Source organism: Lepidochelys kempii, chromosome 3, assembly GCF_965140265.1.
Source record: "Lepidochelys kempii isolate rLepKem1 chromosome 3, rLepKem1.hap2, whole genome shotgun sequence".
Taxonomy (NCBI): domain Eukaryota; kingdom Metazoa; phylum Chordata; order Testudines; family Cheloniidae; genus Lepidochelys; species Lepidochelys kempii.
Window position 1 is genome coordinate 99,614,871 of NC_133258.1, and position 22,435 is coordinate 99,637,305.

A 22,435-nucleotide genomic window follows, 5' to 3' on the forward strand; every position below is an offset into this window, starting at 1 on the left:
AAGCTATATCCTGAGCAGTGGATCAGGCTACTAATTACCTGTTCCCAGAAACTTGAGCCCAAAGGCCTGAGCTGTGTAAAGAAATGGCTGAACTGCCAAGCTGGGGTTCTGGTTGTGAATCTTAGCCAGCTATGAACTTGTAACCAAGGGGAAAACCCAGTTGTGGGTTTTGAATGACTGACACCTACCAGAGCCCAAGGTTGGAGTCTGGTAAGATTCTTAGCATGTTTGTACGTTATTTTATTGTTTTTAATACATTTTCATTGTAATGCTGTCACCTTAAGAATAAATATGCTTGTTTATAAAGAGCTGTGTGGTAACTTATAACTGCAGGCCATTATACTGTTCATAGCCACTGGAGAGAAAGTAAAGCACATATTAGCCTGTTTAGGCAGTCTGGCTTGCTGGGAATATCACAGCATAAGCAGAGAACTATGCAGTCTTAAAACCCCTGGTCAGAAGGGAGTGGGGAAACGGGTCTCTGTCCAGAAGAGATGATGGGTGGGAGCTGCAAACCTTTCAGCGAGTGCCCCTGATGGACTAGAAGGGGGTATATATATTTACATTTAACCGTATTAAAATGCATATTATTTGCTTGAACCCAGCGTACCAAGCAATTCAGATTGCTGTGTCAGTAACCTGTCCTTGTCATTATTTCCCAAATTTTTATGTCATCTGCAAATTTTATCAATGATGATTTTATGTTTTCTTCCAAGTCAATGATAAAAATATTAAATAGTCTAGGGCCAAGAACCAATCCCTGCAGGATCCCCTACAAACAAAAACTCGATAATGATTTTCCTGTTTTTCATTGAGACCTACCAGTTAGCCAGCTTTTTATCCATTTAATGTGTGCTATGCTAATTTTATATTGTTCTAGCTTTTTAATCAAAATGTTGTGGAGTATGAAGTAAAACACTTTACTGAAGTCTAAGTATATTACATCAACACTATTACCTTTATCTACCAAATTTGCAATCTCATCAAAAAAAGATACCAAGTTAGTTTGAGAGGATCTATTTTCCATTAACCTATGTTGATTGCCATTAATTATAATTAATTACCCTCCTCTTGTTCTTTATTAATCAATTCCTATATCTGCTGCTTCATTATCTTGCCTGAGATCAATGCTAGATAGGCCTATAATTACCTATTTTCCTTTTTTAAAATATTGGCACATTAGCTTTCTTCCAATTCATGGAATTTTCCTGATATTTTCAAGACTTATTGAAAATCAACATTAATGGTCCAGTGAGAGTCTCATCCAGCTCTTTTAAAACTCTTGGATGCAAGTTATCTGGACCCACTGATATTAAAATGTTTAACTTCAGTAACTGCTGTTTTTTGGGTGAGCTTTTGTTCTATAAGACATGAAGCGTCTAGTTAAGTATGTCTAGGTTCTAGGATGTGTGTTATGTTTTTATATGTAACCACTTGTTGCCAATATTTCTACTTGCTATTATTAGAATCTCTATATTGTGTTAAACTTTTACTTGTCTAAGTGCTGTGGTGTGTGAAGCTGGGCATTGATCTGAGGTATAACTGGTAAGCCGGGGTGTACTGATCTGTGAATATTGCAAGTGTCCACTGGAACAGGGGCGGCACACTCCAGGGAGACTCTCAGAAGGTTTGGGGGTTGGAGTGTGCCTATCATGAACTGTAGAGAGAGAGCAGGGCCTGGATAGGAGTGCTGGTGTTGCCAGTGACTGCTAGAGACAGGGAGCTGACCCACAGCAGGCGCAGACAAAGCTACTTCATGCTAAAGGCAGATGGTAGCGAGGTGCCTCACAAACCTGGGTACCCCTGAGAAGCCTCACACCCATCCTGTGGGTATTAAGACAACTTAAGAGTTGCCAAGTCTGTCAGTCTAACACCTTTAAATTATTTCTAGTACTGTGGAAAGTTTGGGGAAAGTCTCTAGAGACATACAGAATGAAGGTCTTTTGCTTAAAGCGCTGGACTTGACTCAGGATCAGTGTTCTATTTACATTCTGCCACAGACTTCCGGTGTGACCTGGGGCCAGATTTTCCAAAGAGCTCAGCACACTGCATGCTGAGCTGTTGAAATCTAGCCACTTATTTGATTGCTTAAATGGGAGCTGAGCTCTTTGGAAAGTCTGGGCCCAATTGTGGGTTCTGAGCCCTGTTGAAAAACTGGCCCTTAATCTCTCTGGGCCTCAATTCCTCATCTGTAAAATGAGGAAAATAATATTCCCTTTCTCCCATCTTTGGTCTGTCTTGTCTATTTAGACGGCAAGCTCTTTGGGGCAGGGATTGTCGTTGTGTGTGTGTGTGTGTGTGTGTGTAGTGCCTAACACAACAATCTTGGTTAGGGCCTTTAGGTGCTAGTGTAATACAAATAATAAATAAATAATACTGAGTAAAAATGCTAAGTGTTCAAAAACACATCAATTTTCCTGCAAAAAGCTGGCTGGCAAAGAAAACTGCTAAAAATGCAAGCGAACAACAACAAATCCAAACCTTCCAGTCACAAGGCGGATTGTGTCATGCCAATGTGCACTTCAGGAACTTTGTAACCCCGTTACAATCCTATTAGAAATCTCAGGCCTGAACAAACAGAGCAAAGTCCAAACAAAGCAATAATGCTCGGAGCAAAGGGCAGAAAGCGTATATGTGTGGGGAGAGGGGGGAAAAAGGGGGAGAGGCCTAGAGCTTCTCTTTCAGCAAGAATGTTGCCAATGAGACTGGCCATGGGTTATACGCTGTCAGCATTTGCAAAGGAGCTGCCTGCCTGGATTATCTTCACTGGGATCTTCCTGCCGGTGGTTTTGCTCCTATTGTTGCTCATTGCCTACTTCAGGATCAAGCTGATAGAGGGTGAGTGAGACCCCGGGGATGACATGGGGTGGATAGACAAACCTCCTTGTATAATCAAATACATTTTGCATATACTAAACAACTAATCTTCAGTGAATAGCGGAAGCTGGGAACGGGTGGCAGGGGATGGATCACTTGATGCTTTCCTGCTCTGTTCATTCCCTCTAGGGCAGCTGGCGTTGGCCACTGTTGGAAGACAAAATACTGGGCTAGATGGACCTTTGGTCTGACCCGGTATGGCCATTCTTATGTAAAAAGCAAAACTTGCCAAGCCTTTTGAAGCTGTTGTGCCACATTTAAACTGTTTCTCCAACCAGAAGATGGCTTATAGCCACAGTTCAGGACTTGGACTGAAACTACGTTTAAGCCCCACAGTTTTACTGACTGCGTGAACAGAAGCAGGAAAGAACTACACTCATTTGTATTAGAAGTAACCATACAGGAGAAAATATAGTGCGGCTAAACTACAAATCAGGTTCCTCTGCACCTTTGCTGCTCAAGCTTCAGTGTGAGGTTAATAGTGATTGAGTCTTATGTCTATTTGCTCATTAAGTTGAATGTCTGCACTCCTGAAATAAAATTAAGAGGAGGGTACCTGCCCTTTTTACTGAGTGCATTGGTCAAGCTCCTCATCTGGGTGTCACAGCTTTAGCTGGTCCATAAATCAATTAGAGATCTACATTCAGATTTTTTTTAACCCCTAACTCAGATACCAAAGACTGTGCGTGAGAGTGCGCCCACAAATGTGCGTATATCCACATATTGTAAATGAGGCTCCCGAGTGCTAGAACAATCAAATGGCCCTTGTGCAAGAAAGGCCACGGGACAGCAGGACTGTTGTAGTAAAAGCTTGAATGATAAACATTTTAAAAAGGGACCTCCCACCCTCTCGTGTGTCATTCTGACAAATTATCCATACAAGGAGACCTGCGCTGCATTCCTTCTCAGCTCAGATCAAGGCTGCAGGTCACGACTGAGCCGTAGTGGCAGACTAGTGCAGTGCTGCTTGCACTTCAAACTGCCAGGCTCAAGCCAAAGCTGTTCGGGCCTGATCCAAAGCACATTCAGGCCAATGGACAGAAACTCCTTGATTTCTGTGGGCTTTGGATCAGGCCCTTAGCAAACAGAAAAGAGTAAACTCCTTGGTTGCTTCACAGGGAGTTCTCAGAGACCACAGATTCCATTGGATTCCAGTGTCTAGACTCTATAGGATGCTGTTTTTTGGGCACAATGTATGCCAACACTTACTCACCAAAATTGTCCGATAACACTTTTGCTGCTGCTATCAAAACTGACCAACTGTTTTGCTTTGGTTCTTCCTTGTTCGATTAGGCTGTATAAGGCATGTTAGAATTCAGCTACTGCTGTACTTGAAAAGTCTGTGTTCATTATTTGAGGCAGAATGAGAGAGCACCTTGAATCTGATCAGGAGGATGTGTTAATTGTAAAGGGTGGCTAAGTACAACTGAAAGAGAAACCCTGAAGCAGTCAAAATAGCAATGCCAGATTAGGAACCCGCTCCACACACAGTCTTAGAAGTGCCAGTGAACATCAGACAAACCTACCACAGGCAGCGCTCATTGACTCGGTGCATAGAAGGACACTAGAGGAATTATCCAGACAGTTACTAGCACTGTGCAGTTTGTTTTGAACACATTAATCCCATTAGCACATGCACAACTCCACATTAAACAGATCAAATCTTCTTGACAAAGCGCTAAAATCATCACTACGGAGTAACTGTATCTGATGCCATCTCTTCTGCCTAGAATGGGTTTTTTTTTTTAATTAATTGAGTTTTGATGTAACTGATATCAGCTGCCTTCGACTGCATGGGAGATGCCAGGTGGCACCATCAGAAGTGCTGTCAATTCTGTGTATCTGAATGAATTAGGGCTCAAAGAAAAGCTAGTTTGTCTGCTGTGGCACAGTCCTTCTCAGACCTCCTCATGAGGCTGTCAGGCCAGGCGGCTCCTCACTTTAGCTGCTTTCAGCACCACTCCTCTAGAGGAGCTTAAACCTAGTCCTCACATGGAGAGATGTGATGATACACTAGGCCTCACCTCTCAGGATAGGGCATTCGACGCAGACTCAGTACAATTAGCATCCTCTAGGGCACTCCGTGTCAACAACCACAGAGCTGCAGCTCAGAGCATAGTACCCGCCACCGCCCAACCCACCTATGGCCATAGACTCAGAGTGACATGGCCAGCACCCCTGACCACAAGGCTCTGAGTGCTGTAACTGGGGTGCTGCAACTGGAGCCTCATATCCTCGCCGCCCCTTCCAGGGAGCAAGAGGCACCAACTGCCAGAGCTGGGCACCCCACTAGAGACCCTGGGCTAGAACCACAAAAGGGCTTAGATGCCTAACTGCCATGATAGGCTCCTAAGTCCAACATTTTGGTTGCCACGGAGATCCTCAAAATCTTTGCTCAACTGCCACCCTACTGCACTGGTGCCCAAAGTCCCCGAGTCTAGATTTTTGCTACTGAACTGCCCTAGGTGCCTTTGTCTTGCTGGCTGGGCATGTGCATAGTTGCCTCAATCCTGACCTCTCCCAGCAGCTCAATGCCTAACTCACCCCTAAGCACCAGCTAGATGCTCAGACGAGGTGAGCCACCACCTCTCTCACCTGTGGGGCTTTGAGCATGCCTAACTCCTCACAACATGGCTGGGAGGGAGTGAGATGGTGGCCTCCCTTATAAACTTCAGGCCAGGGGTCCAGCTACTCATCCAAGATGTGAGACACCCTGATTCAACTCCTCCCTCTGCCTGATGTGGAGAAGGGATTTGAACTAGGGTTTCTTACCTCTCAGGTGGATCTCTAACTACTGGGCTAGAGAGTCATTCTTATGGTCTCTCTGGACCAACTAACACTTAATTGTTTAAGTATTTCATACACAGTAGAACTGCTTTAACAGGAGACATTGAAAGTGAGCCATGTCAGAATATCCCATAGCTCTGTTGTTAAGGCACTCCCATGAGAGCAGGGAGACTCCCAGTTCAAATCCCTGCTTTATATCAGGTAGACGGGAGAATTGAACCAGGGTCTCACATGTGAGTCCCCTAACCACTAGGCTAAATGTTATAAGCTAAATGTCATTTCCCTCCCTCCTCCCCCCGGCCCTTTTGTGTGGAGTTAAGCTGAAGTGCTACCACCTTACTTGCAAGGAACGGTTTCAATGCCAGACTCCAGCAGAGGATTCACAGCTGTAGATCCCAGGCAGATATAGGCACCTCTCTCTATCCTGGACTCGGGCACTAACTCCCTGACAGGGGCAGGGCTTAGGACGCACCCTATCCTCAGCATCTGCTCTTGGCTAACTTACGCACCTGCCCACTAAGTATGCTGGCTTTTGTGGATCCCATTCGCAGGCGCCTGTCTTGCCCCAGGCATTGTACAGGAAGCCTAGGCACCTCACTCAGGGTTTGTGGAGTCCACTGAGTGACTAGCTACCGCAATGTTGAGCACTGCAACCCTGAGTCCCTTTATGGATTTAGCCCTATCAACCCAGCCAGAACATCCCCAGCAGGAAGCAGCCAGATTTCCCAGTCAGCAGCAGGGGCCACCAACTCAGCTACAATTCCCCAACCAGTCCAGGACGAGGAGCAGCCAGGGTAGAGTCTCCTGAGTTATCTGGATGCCAGTCCAAGTAGATGCCAGAGCCCACCGGGGCACAGCAATTCCTCTGTTTCCAAAGCTTGTTCCATGCTGTAGCAGTGTTTCAGGCTTAAGTTCTGGTAATCAGGATGTTTGTTGTAGTCAGTATGTAAATAAGGTGAGACATATTCAAAGATGCAAAATAGGGACATATACCATTTGCTTAACATCTCCAGGTTTCTGAACTTTCGGCCTTAACAAGTGTTATATGTGTGTGTGTGTGTCTGTGTAAATGCACGAACTGTGTTACCTGCCAAGTTGCTAAAACACTTACTCAAGCAGCCCCTTGTTCAACATGCACTTTTCAGACATTGACCATACCAGTGAAGCCCAGTCTCCTTGCTTAAAATCAGGTTGGTCTTTGCCTCTCTCTGACTAAGAATAATTTATAGCTACCGATAACCTATATACACACAGAAAACCAAACACACACTGTGGTACCAAAACATGACACTATACAGTATCTATCAAAACATGAGGAAGCTGAAGTGTTGAGGTGCTATTAGAAACACCCAATATTACCACAGAGAGCTGATGTAATGGGAGAACAGGAGATGGCCAATGAAGTCCAATTATTGTGAAAGTGAACATTTACATTAGACTTTTCTTGAAATACAAACAAAGGCTCTCTCTTTTAGTAAAGAGCCATCTCAAGGACTGCCTGTGTATTAAATATACCTTAGCAGTGATGAAATACTATTAAGGTAAACCTAGTGCAGCGGTTTCCAATCTTTTCAATAGCACAATACCTTTTTCCATACTGGGACACCCTCCTTTGACATGTAGCTGGGATGTAGCCAGGATTGCCCCTCCCATTTATCAATATGGGAAGGGCAGGATGATCACAACCCCTCCTAGGCTGAGTCCATGCCATTGTGTTTTTTTAAGTAACATTTTTTCTCTTGGGGGGAGGAGGGGGGAGAAAGACGTGATGTTCAAGGCTGTGTGACTGGTTGCTGAAGGCAGACTTGTTCTTGCTGCCCTAGCCAGTCGTTACGGTACCAGTATCATTACTCTGAGAGTGCTTTGGGATGATCACATCTATGAATGTCTTTATGTAGAACCAGATGTTTAAATGTACTATTAAAGTTTAGGATTTTGTTCACCTTTATGTTTGGATTTTGTTAAGGCAACTGATGCTTCCTAACGTCACTCAGAGCCACACAAGACTAATCAGTGGACTAATTGGCAGAGGAGTTCGCCAAAGGGATCTAGAACCTTTTATTATATATTGCAAATTCAAATCCAAGAAAGATTGTTGTGACTAAAAACCACGGGGCCATCAAATGTTAGGTGAAAAATTCAGTTCAGTTTCAAGCAGACACATGTATATGGTGCCATTTTCAAAAGGGCCTGTTACCAGATCACCTTACCGCATTTTGGCACCCAGTTCTCTGTGCCTCAGTTTCCCATCTCCAGGCGCTAGACACCTCCATTTCCTGCATGCAAGCCAATTCTCAACTCTTCAAATTATTTAGTTCTCTTACCAAATCATAAAGACTACTCCTCTCCCTCTGGGAAAAAACAAGAAGTCCAAAAAACCTCAAAACTTCCATCAACCTCATACTGAATCTTCAGCCTGACTCCAGGCTCAAGAGGCCTTCTGCCTCTCGTGTCAGGGGGTTTTCATACTGCACTTTTCAGTGGCCTTGTAGGGCTTTCCCGTGCCTGGGGTTCCAGTCCAGGGACTCAGTAGTAATCAGAGAAGTTCCACCAACTCAGACCCAGTGCTTCACTTTGCTGGCCACTTCTAATCTAGGCCTGTCTCTAAATCTTTCTCACAGCCCCTTGCTCAGCTCTCTAATAACCCCTTCACAGGGCTTCTCAAATCCAGTCAACCCCTTTTCCTCATGGCTTATCAATTACATTCATATCAGGGTTCCAGCTCTGGGTTTACCGGCACTCCTAGACTCTCCTTCTCAGCTCTTCACAGAGAGACTCCGAAGGACTATGTACCCCTGGCTTACGGCAAGAGAGCCTTCCTGCTCCCAACAGGTACTTCTGAATAGGCTTCCACTTATAGAAGGCCCTACCTCCAGGCTATCATCGTGTGAGCTTGATGATCCAGCCACCAGCACAAGTCCATCACTTGGGGGCTGGATAAGTAGGCACAGGCAGAACTAAGCACAACTCTTTTGAAGGACCAGTCCAACCAGTGACAGGGCCTCAGGCATTCAGGAGGAGCTGGGTGCCTCATTCGTTGAGACCCCTTTGAAAACACCATCCACGATACCAAAACCAGTGTCTACTTATTCAATTTTCGAACACTGTCTTGCACTTTCTTCCACACTGCCCTTCAAGCACAAGAAGGCCTCATTGTCCTCCTTCTAATTCCCCCTTTAAGGTCTCCTTTGTGCGAGGCCTCAGAAAACTCAGCAATGGTTAGGCAGCTTGTGCGCTGTGACCAGTTTTTTATGCTAATCAGTTTTGTCTCATTGTTACTTTGTTCTCCCTGTTTGTCAGCTGTAGCCCTCTATTGGATCTTCCCTTAGACTGGATTGTAGGCTCCATGGGGAAGGGACTGTCTTTTTGTTCTGTGCTTATACAGCACCTAGCATAATAGGGCTCTGGCCAGTGATTGGGGCCCCTAGGTACTATCAAAACACAAAATAAAATATCACCATTAGCACAACTGGCCAAGGACTCAGAGACTGATCTAAAGCCCAGTAAAGTAAATAGGAGACTTTCCTTTTACTTCATTAAGTTTTGTATCAGGCCTTCAATGGGCATGTAGTCTTAACTACCTTCTAATGCCCAGAAGAGGTTCCTCCAACAATGTTGATAAGCTTACCCTACTGTTACCTTTTCTGTGTAACAAGTTCAGAGCTGCTAATTAACACGACTGTTTCTGCTTTTCAGTTAATGAGGAATTGGCCATGGGCAATGATCCCACAGATGCCATCCTGAACTTCCACATCCGGTACCAGAAACTGAGATCTGAAAGAAAGAGATTAACCAAAAGAACATAATGACGTTTAACGGACGTTCGCCTCAGAAAACAAGTTCGACACTAGCAAGCAACTCAGGAGGTTTAAAAATAACCTGCTGTATTATAAAAGTCATGGGGGAAACAAAATGGTGGGAAGTTAGTGCAGGACTGTACAAATGAAACCATCTTAAAAGGCCTTGTAACAGTTTTGCTATCTCTATATGATACCTAGTAAGCAACACTTTCCTGAACTCGTCAGCACCTGTGACTTAATGCAATGTACTTTATCGGCTGGTTTCTGAGACAAGGCATTTGGGAAAAAACCTCATTGCTCACTATTCCTTAAGTGCTTATATAAAGTCGAAATAGCTCTAGGAGTCTTCATGTGACAGCAGAAGACTACGTAGGTCTATGAATCAGCAGCAGTCTTGCTGAGTCACAGGTGTACGAACAGCAGGTTAACATGAATTAAATTTTTTTTTAAACATAAATATTGACAAAAGCATGCTCTCTGAACTGATGAGAAACTACAGAAAAACTTGAAAAGTGAAAGACAAAAGTGATGGAAGGAAAAAAAAAGGATTTCTTCATTTATTTTTCCTATTTCATATTTTATTAAACTCACCTCCAGTTCATACTGTATTATATTCTGTTTGTGAGGCAGAGTATTCAAGTTGGTACACCTGCCACCAAACCAAATACCAAACCATGGAAAGAAGCAACAAATATCTTTTTAAAGGGTCTGAGTTATTTTAGTTTGGAAACACACAGAACTCCTCTTATAATACTTAAATAAGGGAATGATTTTTTAAACTAACAGGTGTAATAATGTTGTGAAATTCTTTCTCCATGTTTTTTCATTAGTTGGAAACAAATTATAAATATGGCTTCATTGCCATGTGTCTGAAACAGATCACCTTACAAGAATGTACCAGTAGCCATTATTAGAAGAAAGCAACAAGAAGCCAAATAGCACTCAACTTTACCATGCGCAAAGTCTTCTTGGTATTAGAATTTAATCTCATTCCTCTTGCTTCAAATTAATGACAAATGGCATTATTTTACATTTGCACACAGTTGTATCATAGTGCATATGCAGACGGGGGCTGAATTAAGGCTGCATAGGCAATGTTCATACTGGCATTTCCTAACTTGGGCACGTTCGACTTTGTAACCTTTTAATTCTTAACTTTGTATTTCCTAAATATGGTTTAGTTTGAAAATAACCATAACTAATATTAAATAAAGGGTTTTTTTTTGTTTCGGAATTTAAATTGGGACTGAAGCAAGAATTATATCACTATTCAGATCAAGCCTCAAAAGTGGAATATTACGAGTGGCGACTACATATATTGATACATTTTCTAATGTCTTGTAAACCTGATAAAATGCAAGAAGTTTATCCAGCTTTATTTCAGAACAGGCTATTTACTTTTATAGTCTCAGTAGAACGTGGACTAGATCCATTGAATGTCAAACAATCTTTGTGTAACTGTAGAGAATCCAAACTTCATGTTACTTTTTTGTAAACTCTACCAATTTAATATGCAATTTCTTCATTCAGTTAATAAAATAATTTTACTGGTTAACACAGAGTTATGTTAAATGGTTCTCATATTGTGTACAAGATAAATTGGCCCCCATCTGCACATCACATAAATATTTGTAAACACATTTCTGGTTATGTGTTTCTGGTAAACACATCATATGGTTAAATAATGGAATTCTCTGATGCCTGTTTAATACACCTTAAATATTTTGCATGGTGATAGAGGCTGTGAAAAAAATCCTGAAAATGTACATCCTCCTCACCCCAGTAACCTCCAGTAGATATTGCAGATTTTCAGTGAAGCACCAGTATTTCCATAGGTCATGCTTAGTATTAACATGTAACCATTTAGGGCAGGACTATTGGCTCAGTGGGAGCAGGGTTAGACCAATGCTGATAGATACGAAGGGTAAGATTTGCAAAAGCTAAGTGAGCTTTCATTAGCTATAGCTAGGCTTGGAGGAATTAATTTTTTTATATACGACTTCAACGGATAATATTGATGTTTATTTTTAAGGTTACCCGCCCTCTTTTTTTATTACCAATTTAAATAATTTTCACAATTGCACAAAATCACAGCTTTTAAGCATTCCCCCCCCCCCCCCAATTTTTATTTATTTAAATTTTCAAAGTTGTGGGAAATTATTGTGGGGAGATCAGACAACAGGGCTGATCAGAGAGTAATGGTGATTCTGGTCCCCTTGAATTTGAGGACAACATGGACAATCATAGTTTGTACTAACGAGTCTTCACACAACTCCACAGACCAAATTAGAATGTTGAAGGGTGCGTGAGAATTTGTTTAAAGTGGATGAGCACCAACTTGCACACTCTCTTGGTCAACAAGACCATTTCCAGTAGCAAGGTAAACCAACACAATTGAAGGACTTGCTGGCTGCAGCTTTATTTTCAGAGTAATGGTCTCTTAGGCCAATTACCCAGGCTGACAAGCCTGGTCCACCCAGCCAGAGCTCCATTAGCCCGGGTGTTTTGGAATGAATCCCTGTAAGCCTTCCTGGCTACCATAGCATCCCAGAGAACAAAGCTCACCACCATACTTTGCCCTACAGCGCAATCTCCTACTGGCCCCATTTCCACCATCCCACCAAGGGGAGGAGGAGAGGTCAGACTCAGAGGAGGCAGGTGAGACAATAATTATTTCATGTCAGTAGACACCCATTTCAAAAACAGTTTTTATCACCATTAAAAATCAAACTGTCAACATCGCATGTCAAAACATACAAAGTAAATACCCTTAAATCAAACTCTAGTTAAAGTTTTCAAGCAACGTTTTTCTTACTTGGCCTAGCTCGGTCTTACTTGGGCCGTCCATGTGCACAGTGAAATCGATGTTTATTGACTGTTTATCAAGAAGAATCTAATTCTTCCAAGTCGAAATCTAGCTGTTACCTTGATGAACAAACGTATATCCTGTATAAAATTAGTGGTAAAGAATTATACTGATCCTTATGAAGGCAGCATGTTGACAAGGCACGTCTGGCATGTTTTTATTAAGTCCAGACAGAGCATCTTGAAACTCCTGAAGAATTTAAGTTAGAATGTGAGACAGAGGAGGCAGTGATGGAGCTACAGATTTCTCTGGCAACTGAATGGGCTTGGAACTTATCTTAGGGGATGATTACATTGCAAATTGATGCTCATGGCTGGCCCTTTCCAGCTGATTCAGGCTCGCGGGGTTGGGTGGCTGTTTAATTATTTGGGCTTGGGCTGGAGCTCGGGCTCTGGGACCATGGGCAGAGGGTGAAGCTTCCCCTTGGGTAGGCTAGTCCCCTGCCTCGCCTCTTCTGGCAGAGGCCCCACCCCCACTTACTGCTCCCAGCCCCCCGCGGCCCTGGCCGGGGGGGGGGGGGGGGGGGGCTGAAAGCTCAGTCGGGGCCATAGGGGAGCTGAGAGCTCGGCCCCAGTTGTGGTTGAGCTCTCAGCCTCACCTGGGAGCACAGCAGAGCTCTCTGCCCCGGCTGGAGCTTGGAGCCCCTTCCCCGTTCTGCCCCTTCCACCTATGACCACACCCATGGCCCCACCCCATTCCACCCCCACTCCATCTCTTCCCTCTGAGGCCCTGCCCCCTGCTGCTTCCTCCCCCCTTCCCCTCGCTGAAGCCCCAAGACTGGAAAAGCTCTGGGGCTGTGGTGGGAGCAAGAGCTCTTCCAGCCCTGGGGCTGTGGCAGTGGTGCTGAAACAGTTTTTGGAGTGGGGGTGCTACGAGTTCCACATTTTGGGATCTTTTATCATGCAAACCTCACAAATCTAGTGAAAAACCACAGGTGCTTCAGAAAAACCCCTCTTCCAACTTATTGTTTGCACGTAAAATCCTCAAAGACTTCCCTTAAATGCAAACCTCTCCATTTTGACCCACTTTTCAGCTCACCTTGCTGCTTCTTGGCTGACAAGCCTTTCCAGTTTATTATGCTCATTTCTTCTATTCCATCCTGGGCTGCAGTTAATGAAAAGTCTTTTCTATTATTTAAGTGACAGAGTATCTCCATTATCTTTGCAGGAAAGGGAGATATTAGATAGTTTGCCAGTTTTCAGCATATTGTGACAAGTAATTAAAAACACTTAAGTGCTTTATATTGTTTGATGTTAAAATATAAGTTAACGTACCAGTTATTGGTGACTTACATTATCCAGCTTGTAATAGGTAAGGACTGATCCTGCCTCATTCCCCCACCACCATATTCTCTACCAACAATGAGCCCCAAAAGCAGTGGAAATGCTGTGGTCCCACTGGAGATGGGTGGGACACTAGTTGGCCATGAGTCCACATGGGGAATACTACATCCTAGGTGCACATCAGGGCATTGTTTTGTTCCACTGCTTTGAGCCAAGGTTACTGTTGAGGGGGGAGGGGCATAGTGCAAGGATAGGGGCCACACCCTTAATCATATCAAAGTACAAGCTTTTTGTCATATTCCAAGACCCTTCAAACTCTCCCTCCCTACTTATTTTGTTCTTTTAGTGTTGCCACATTGTTGGAACTCTAGTAATATAAATACTTAGCAGTGATAAGAATTTTCACAGACAACTTGAGGTGAAAACGTGATGGATTGACCAAAATTTTGAAGCCTGTCTTTGTCAAACCCAAATTAAATTAATGAGCTGCAGTGTATTGTCTTTTTAAAGGAACAATGAACTTCACTTCTGTGAATGTTCCAGGACTCATCTCTGGGGAACCAAAGCAAGGTTTGGACTGGCAGAGTCCTGAAGAGTTTGCTGGAAAGATAAACAAGCTGGCGTGTCAGGGAGTTGTCACACAGCTTAGCAGTAGCAAAATTCTCATTTGTTGTGGCTGAGAGGGGTAACAGTAGCTCACTATTCTGGGAACCTCAGCAGACTGTCACATTGACAGATGATTTAGGGGAAATTTGGGAATGGGATGGTGTGGGGGTCACTTTCCAAAAAGTAACTGGGCAGGTGAAGCAAGGGTATGACCTGCATACTTGTCTGCTGGCTGTTGGTGTCAGGGCTGTAAGCGACAGCAGCACAGCATTTAAGGCACCCAAAGTTGCAGGGCAGGCAGTGATACAACTGCTTACTGGTCTGGGTTTAAACCCCAACACATCAGAGAGGTGCCAGTTAAAGACATGAAAGTCACTGGCACTGTAATAGAAGGAAGAAAAGCTGGAATATTGAGTAATATGGTCTCAAGTCAGACAGCAATGAAGCCTCCAACTAATTACTTTTGAAGGCTCCCTATTTTTTATACCTAATAAGGTCTCAAGAGTTCCAGATATTTCCCAGGTGGTTTGCTCACTTTAAAACAGCCAGCATCTTCCAAGTGTTTGTATGTCCAACTAAGTGCCACAAATACTGTGCATTTTATAACAAAAATAAGAAAAATGACATGTAGAGAATAAACAAACTTTATTTTATAACAGTATTACAGAAAGCAAAATATCACTTAATACAACTTCAAGCTGCTATAAATCTAATTTGGCATCTTAACTATACACAGTGTCAACAGCAAAGAAATTGACATAGTTAACAGGTTTCTATATAGGTTTTCCCCAGTGGCAGCCTCAACAAATGGCGTTGCTTTTTTATTACCTACAAGAATGGACCCACACCTTTCCCTTAGTATCCTAAAAACCTGTATTGATCATTAAACTATCTGAAACATACCTGCTCAACATCAGAAACGTCAGTTCTAACATGTAGACAATGAGGTTTAATAGAAAGCAAGCATTCTACACACGTACGTGATAGGGAAGTGCTGAAGTCTGGAAATGTTAAGAAAAAAGCACTAAGTTTTAAGCTGCCTGGGTCACCTTTTATTGGAAGGGGAGAAAGCATTTTTTTCCATCCTTCCTTATCTGGAATGTTGTAGACAGCAAAATGTCTGTGAAAGAGCTGAGTATTGGCACTGAAGTGCAAAGGTATCTAAAACACAGTGCTCAGTCAGAAGAAACCCATTTATAACTCTTGCTCTTCTATAGACTACCAGCACCTGTTCCCCACAGAAAGGAGACCACCCTCAGAATAGAAAGAGTTATAAGGTGTTAGAAAAAAAAATCCATCCAGTCAAAGCAAAATTCTCATTTTTTTTTCAAATTGTATGAAATGTTTTGTTTTTACCAACCCCCCTCCCTATTTTTATGTTATCTGATAAACCTGAATAAGCTGAGAAAAATCTGTAAATTACTCCAGTAACAGACTTGAGTTGAAATATTTGGAAAAAAACTACTTCTAAATCCGTCAAAGATTCTCCTTTCTGCACAACTTCACCTATTCCAGTGAACAGTGCTATCAGAATACTTTTTGTTCACTCGCATATGATCAAGAATCATTTATAAAAATGGCAGGTAGTTGTGCAAATAAATCAACCCCCCTAAAACCTCAAAAAAGTTAAGAATGTTAAGAAGTGGTAATAAAAATAAACAAGAAAGATGTAAGGGAACTATATAGACCAGGGTAGTTAAGGTAGTGTTTGGCGTTGGCATTTCAACCTTGAGTGTCTGGTCACTGTTGCTAGACCTGGTGAATTCAATGCAGTAGTGGTGGTGTCACCAACCTGGAATGGTCAAAGTTCTTCGTGGTCATGAAGTGGGTGGGTTTTTTTTCCCCCCTCTAAAAAAAGAAAGTAAGTTTATGTAAATATTCATGAAGAAGACAGTCTTAAAATACAGTATCACCTATAAGAACGGCCATACTGGGTCAGACCAAAGATCCATCCAGCCCAGTATCTTGTCTTCTGACACTGGCCAGTGCGATGTGCTTCAGAGGGAATGAACAGAACAGGTAATCATCAAGTCATCCATCCCCTGTTGCCCATTCCCAGCTTCTGGCAAACAGAGGGTAGGAGAGTCCAGAGGTTGTTTTCCCATGCAGATCTTTCATTTCAGCAAAACTTCATGAGTGATACAAGAGCGCCCTCCTCCCCAATCATGGGATAAATTGTTTAGTGTGTGGTCATATCTTGCTGCACTACACTTGCTGTTTCCTGCAAATCCCTCCACCAATTCCCTTGAGGTTTAATAGTTTGTGTCTCAGGGCCTGTCTATACTACTGCGGTAAGTCAACCTAAGTTCCGCTACTTTGCTGAGTTGACATAGCTTAGATTTACTTACTGCGGTGTCTACACTGCGCTGCCTTGATGGGAGATGCTCTCCCATTGACTTCCCTTACTCTTCTGGGACTGATAGATTACTGGAGTTGACCGAAGAGCGCTCTGCGATCAATTTAGCAGGTCTTCACTAGACCTGCTTAATCAACACCCGCTACATCAATTGCAGCAGCACCGATCTACCAGTAAGCATAGACTGGACCTCAGTCTGTTGCAGCTCATAGTATTTTCTCTCTTTGTGACATTTAATAGTGCTTTTAAAAGTCTGCTGAAATTTTTATTCTACAATTTACTAGACAAATTTATGTTTTCAATGAATAAGTTCTAGTTATCCAGGTGTGGTGTTTTGCATCTCTATCAGCAAATGCAAGAGTATAATTCTTCTCCAATCATAGCCAGGACAGAGCCTTGACTGGTCTAGGTACAAATAATCAAGACTGGATGCCTTTCTGCAAGGTATGCTTTAGTTAAACACAAGTTACTGGGATCGTAGAGTGGTAACTAGGTGAAAATAAATGGCCAGTGATATATAGGAGGTCAGAATAAATGATCTAATAGTCCCTTCTAGCCTTAAAATCTATGCATGGAAATATGTAAAAATGAAAGCTGGGAAGATGACTTATTTAGAACTCCTTCACATTGGTCCCATCCGACTCCCATATAATCCTTTCAGAGCAACAGCTATGATGGAATTGCTGAACTCATTCTGTAGCATGCAAGCACCCTCTGAAACGTTGCAAAACACTACTTTGTAACTACCAGTGACAGTTTTATACATGCACAATGTATGTCACACCTTTCCAAAATTCATAGTGATCTTAATAGGCACAAAGGACTCTGCTGATTTGCTTGCAGGATTTTCTCTTCCTTTATGCTGAACTTTGACAAAAGATTTTACTACTTTCTCTTCTCAATGAAAATCAATTTCACAGCTGGTCACCACTTCACTTCCTTTCAGTGGAATCACAGCGCAGCCCCCTCATGTCAAGATAATTTCCTCTTTCCACAACGCATACCCAGGAGAATCTCACAAGGAAAACTGTTACTTTTTCTTCTTATGCTGGGTCATTCATTGGCAAGGTATATTGCTCGGATTTTGGTAACACCCAACACTTGCTAAAAACTGTTTGAACACATCAAAAGTTGCAGTCCTTGCCCCAAAGACCTTTACATCTACACAGACAACATAAAACAAACAATAATAAAATCACTCGATAAACTTGGCAAGGGGCTAGAAAACCGTAGTTTCCATGTGGATCAGATTACTTGGGGAATACCTCACCTTTTGAATTCAGTGTTTGTGCAATGTAGGAGGTCTAACACCTGCCACCTCTTGTCCTTCTACTCTAGTGGTTCTCAACCCCTGGCCTGTTTGCACACAGCTGTGGCCTATGCGACATCTTCAGGGCCATAGAGATAGTATATATATTGTGTGGATGAAGCTCACATAACACACAAAGTTGCACATGCAGCCCACAATGGTAAATAGGTTGAGAACCACTGTTCTACTCAGATTTAGCTATACATTTCTACTCACAGCAAGTCTGTAACAGTTTCCACCCAGAGGCTTAAGAAAGAACATAAAAAGCAATATCCTTTCGAACTGAAAGAGGTAATATTTCTTATGCTTAACTGTTAGAAAAGGGGACAGGATATGGTTAAAATCCAGATCATTAAAACTGTATTCCTACAACAAAGAAATGCCACCGCAACTCAAACTAGCATTCTTTCATGCAAAAGAAATATAATACGGCTACACTGGCTTCCTTTAACTGCTAAGGGAAATAAATGTAAACACAAACTGATACCAATTTTTAGATCTGTTCTGTTACTGTTTGACCAGCCCAATCAATAGCTTTTCCTCTGAACTGAATTTAGAGCTACCGAAAGATATCAAATTAACAGCAGTAAAAATCACAGTCCTATTAGATCAGCCAGTGTGGCAAGCTTCCTGCACCCCAATCTGCTATGGTGTCTCAACCCTGACACAGAATTGATCAGATAGCACGTTCAACTCAGTCCTCATTCTAGCATTTCTGCTGAAACTGCCAAGTATATTGGTGGCTTTTGTGACATCTCTATACATTAGGAAATGAATGGACACTACAAATGTACTGTCTGCCCTTACAAATATGAACAGTGAGCACCTTTGCACCAGTGTGGCTCTTCCTGGTTATTAGAGCAAACTTTTTACAACAGAAGTTGATTCCCCATTAATAAAAGATCATAAAATGGTAGATTCTTTTCGAAGACTAACTGCATATACACATACAGACAAATGTGAGTGGGGCCGTGTTTTCCATCACTTTCCCATTACCACAGTTGATAAGGGGAGTAGGCTACTGAGATGCAAGACTAAATTTTGTATCTGACACACTTAGGTGAATCAAGAGTACCTCTTCTGAAGTTATTTTGGATTTACATTAGTTATATTGCTGCCCTGGATTTGAATGTGATTAAGCTAATTACAACCATATTATGTGCATTCAGCTACCCTGAATTAATGAAATAAAACATCACATAGTTAAGGATTAATTTGAAGATAGGCTTTCAAAGCAAGGTCGAAACTAGCTACCGTTTCTGCTAGTCAGAATGGGAAAAGTTGACAGACAAGTAAACATCTGAGGGTATCTCTATACTGGCAGAGTTACAGCACCGCTCAGAGTGTGCTGAAGGGAAACCGCTGTTGTGTTTTCACACAGTCAGCTGCTGGCGCAATAGTGTGTTCATACTTGCGACACTTGCAGTGGTATTCAGAGTGGTGCACTCTGGGCAGCTATCTCAGAGAATCTCTTCCTCTTCTGCCACTAAGAGTTGTGGGAAGGCAGAGGGGGTTGCAGGGCATCCTGAGTCCTGTCCCAATGCCCCATGATGCATTGCTTCACATCCCAGCAACCCCTGTGCTTCTGTCCACATTTGACACAATCTTTCAACGGTTTGTGTACTGCACACTCTGCCTCTTTGGTCTGCAGGAATGGATCCTGCACTGTTGACCAATATGCTGCTTGCTCTCACTCACACATCACGAGTGGCAGTGAAGTTATTCCTTAAACTATAAAGGCAAGAGCAGTTTGACATTGATATCGCCATGCATACTAGCTACAACACTAGATTGCTTGTGGCATTCACAGAGGTGCTGACCACAGTGGAACGCCACTTTTGGGCTCAGGAAACTAGCACTGAGTGGTGGGATCACATCATCATGGACGTCTGGGATGAAGAGCAGTGGCTGCAGAACTTTCGGATGAAGAAAGCCACATTCATGGGACTGTGTGATGAGCTTGCCCCAGCCCTGTGGTGCAAGGACATGAGAAGAGAGCTGCCCTGCCATTGGAGAAGCATGTGGCAATTGCACTGTGGAAGCTGGCTACTCCAGATTGCTACCGATCGGTCGCTAACCAGTTTGGAGTGGGAAAAATTGACCGTTGGACTTGTGTTGATGGAAGCATGCAGGGCCATTAATCGCATCCTGCTCCAAAAGACTGACTCTGGGCAATGTGCATGACACTGTGGATGGCTTTTTCCACAAATGGGCTTCCCCAACTGTGGAGGGGTGATAGAGGGCACGCATATTCCAATTCTGGCACCAGACCACCTAGCCACAAAGTACATTAATCGGAAGGGGTATTTCTCAAGGGTTTTCCAGGCGCTTGTGGATCACTGTGGGCATTTCACGGACATTAACACAGGCATGACGCACGCATCTTTTGGAACACTGGCCTGTTCAGGAAGCCGCAAGCAGAGACTTTCTTCCCGGACCAGAAGATCACCGTAGGGGAACTCAAAATGCCCACTGTGATCCTGGGAGGCCCTGCCTACCCTTAAGCGCCGTGGCTTATGAAGCCATACAAGGGGCACCTTGAAAGCAGCAAGGAGCGGATCGACATCAGGCTGAGCAAGTGCAGAATGACTGTGGAGTGTGCATTTGGCTGTTTAAAAGCCTGCTGGCGCTGCCTATAGGAGGCTGGACCTGGCCGATGACAATATTCCTATGTTTATAGCCGTGTGCCGTACATTCCATAATATTTGTGAAGGGAAGGGTAAATGCTTCACCCAGGGCTGGACAGTTGAATTTAGCGCCAGGAGGCTGAATATGAAGAGCCAGAGACCAGGGCTATTAGAGGGGCGCAGTGCAGGGCCATAAGGATCAGGGATGTCTTGAAGCAGCGATTTGAAGCTGAATATTTGTTGCTATGCTCAGGAGTGCAGTGCTTGTAATGCTCGGAGGGGACTGTGATTGGTGCAAATAATGCACTAAGAAGGTTTAAGGAAATTACCTGTTCCTTTGCAGGGCTCTGTTTGCTTTCAATTAATGGAATAAAGTTTGCTTGCAGACCAAAACAATTATTTTATTAAAAAACACCAACCAGAGGAGAGAGAGAGAGAAACAAAAAACCACAGCACTGAGGGGGATGAGGGAAGGGAGGGTCCCAGGAGGTGGTGGGGTCCCGGGATGGTTAAAGATTTGTGTATGTCCAGGTATCATATCCAACCTTCTCCTCTGGAGTACAATGCAGCGGGTACCGTACTTCATCAGGGCTAAACTGCAGAGTGATGGGTGTTGAGTGCAGTGGGTACTGGGAGTTCGCAGGGCTGGACTGTGATGGGGGAGGAATGGAATGCTGCGGGTACAGACTGGAGCCAGGAGATTGATAAGAGTGTGCTGGCAGTGTCTGGGGGGCACATGGGAAAGAGTTTTGTGACAGCGGCTGCAGGGGAGGGTGGGCATGGAGCTGCTCAGTTTGCAGTGCTAGTAGCTAGTATGTCCACTCGGCGCTCCATAATGTTTAAGAGTTGCTCCGTGGCTTCGTTCTGGCTCTCCGCATTCACCTTTCAGTCCCTCTTCTCATTGTCCCACCACAAACTGAAGCACTGTATTAGCAACTAATTACTGTATTACTGTAACTGTATTAGCAACTAATTGCCTACAAATTCTCAGTACATCAATACTAACATTTAATTGCCTATACTATCTCATCATACTCACAATGCTCTAAAGCAACAGTGAGAAGGACAAAGTGTCCCTCTCCAGGCCTTATGAAAATAAGCTGGTTATCTTCTAAGCAATTCTGGCCTTGAGCAAGACCATTTATCATGAATTAGTTACTGAGTGGTGTAAATGGCCCTCATCTTTGCCCAGGATTATCGACTAATCCACCTGGTTTTGGCCCACATTGCTTCACTCCTTAACAAGAACAGAACACGTAGTACCACATTTCGTCTTGTACCTCACATGTATTTTGAATGGCACAAAAACACGTTGGGACTGTAAATTAAAACATTGGAGCATCCAGTAAGATATCATCATGGTTATTATAACAATATGAAATTCAATCAAAATAAAGAAAGCATTCTATATATTCCGTTCTTCAATCAATCCTACATGTAGTCAACAATAATTCATAGAATCATAGAATATCAGGGTTGGAAGGGATTTCAGGAGGTCATCTAGTTCAACCCCCTGCTCAAAGCAGGACCAATTCCCAACTAAATCATCCCAGCCAGGGCTCTGTCAAGCCTGACCTTAAAAACCTCAAAGGAAGGAGATTCCACACCTCCCTAGGTAACCCATTCCAGTGCTTCACCACCCTCCTAGTGAAAGTTTTTCCTAATATCCAACCTAAACCTCCCCCACTGCAACTTGAGACCATTACTCCTTGTTCTGTCATCTGATACCACTGAGAACAGTCTAGATCCATCTTCTTTGGAACCCCCTTTCAAGTAGTTGAAAGCAGCTATCAAATCTCCCCTCATTCTTCTCTTCTGCAGACTAAACAATCCCAGTTCCCTCAGCCTCTCCTCATATGTCATGTGTTCCAGTCCCCTAATAATTTTTGTTGCCCTCCGCTGGACTCTGTCCAATTTTTCCACA

The 22,435-nt window shown here is 43.2% G+C and overlaps 1 protein-coding gene and 1 long non-coding RNA gene across 21 annotated transcripts in view; one reads left to right on the forward strand and one right to left on the reverse strand.

Moving 5' to 3' along the window:
• Positions 1–2,749: 2,749 nt before the first annotated feature.
• LOC140909012 (uncharacterized) lies at positions 2,750–9,446 on the forward strand. Its single transcript, XR_012158048.1, has 3 exons — positions 2,750–2,838; positions 8,379–8,496; positions 9,361–9,446. It is a non-coding gene; the product is annotated as an uncharacterized lncRNA (long non-coding RNA).
• Positions 9,447–14,847: 5,401 nt separating this feature from the next.
• EPB41L2 (erythrocyte membrane protein band 4.1 like 2) overlaps positions 14,848–22,435 on the reverse strand; it is a 249,222-nt gene continuing 241,634 nt past the window's right edge. For all 20 annotated transcript variants that reach the window (XM_073337300.1, XM_073337316.1, XM_073337314.1 and 17 more), the window contains one exon: positions 14,848–16,067. The gene's annotated coding sequence lies outside the window, so the exon portion shown is untranslated. The remainder of the gene's footprint in view (positions 16,068–22,435) is intronic.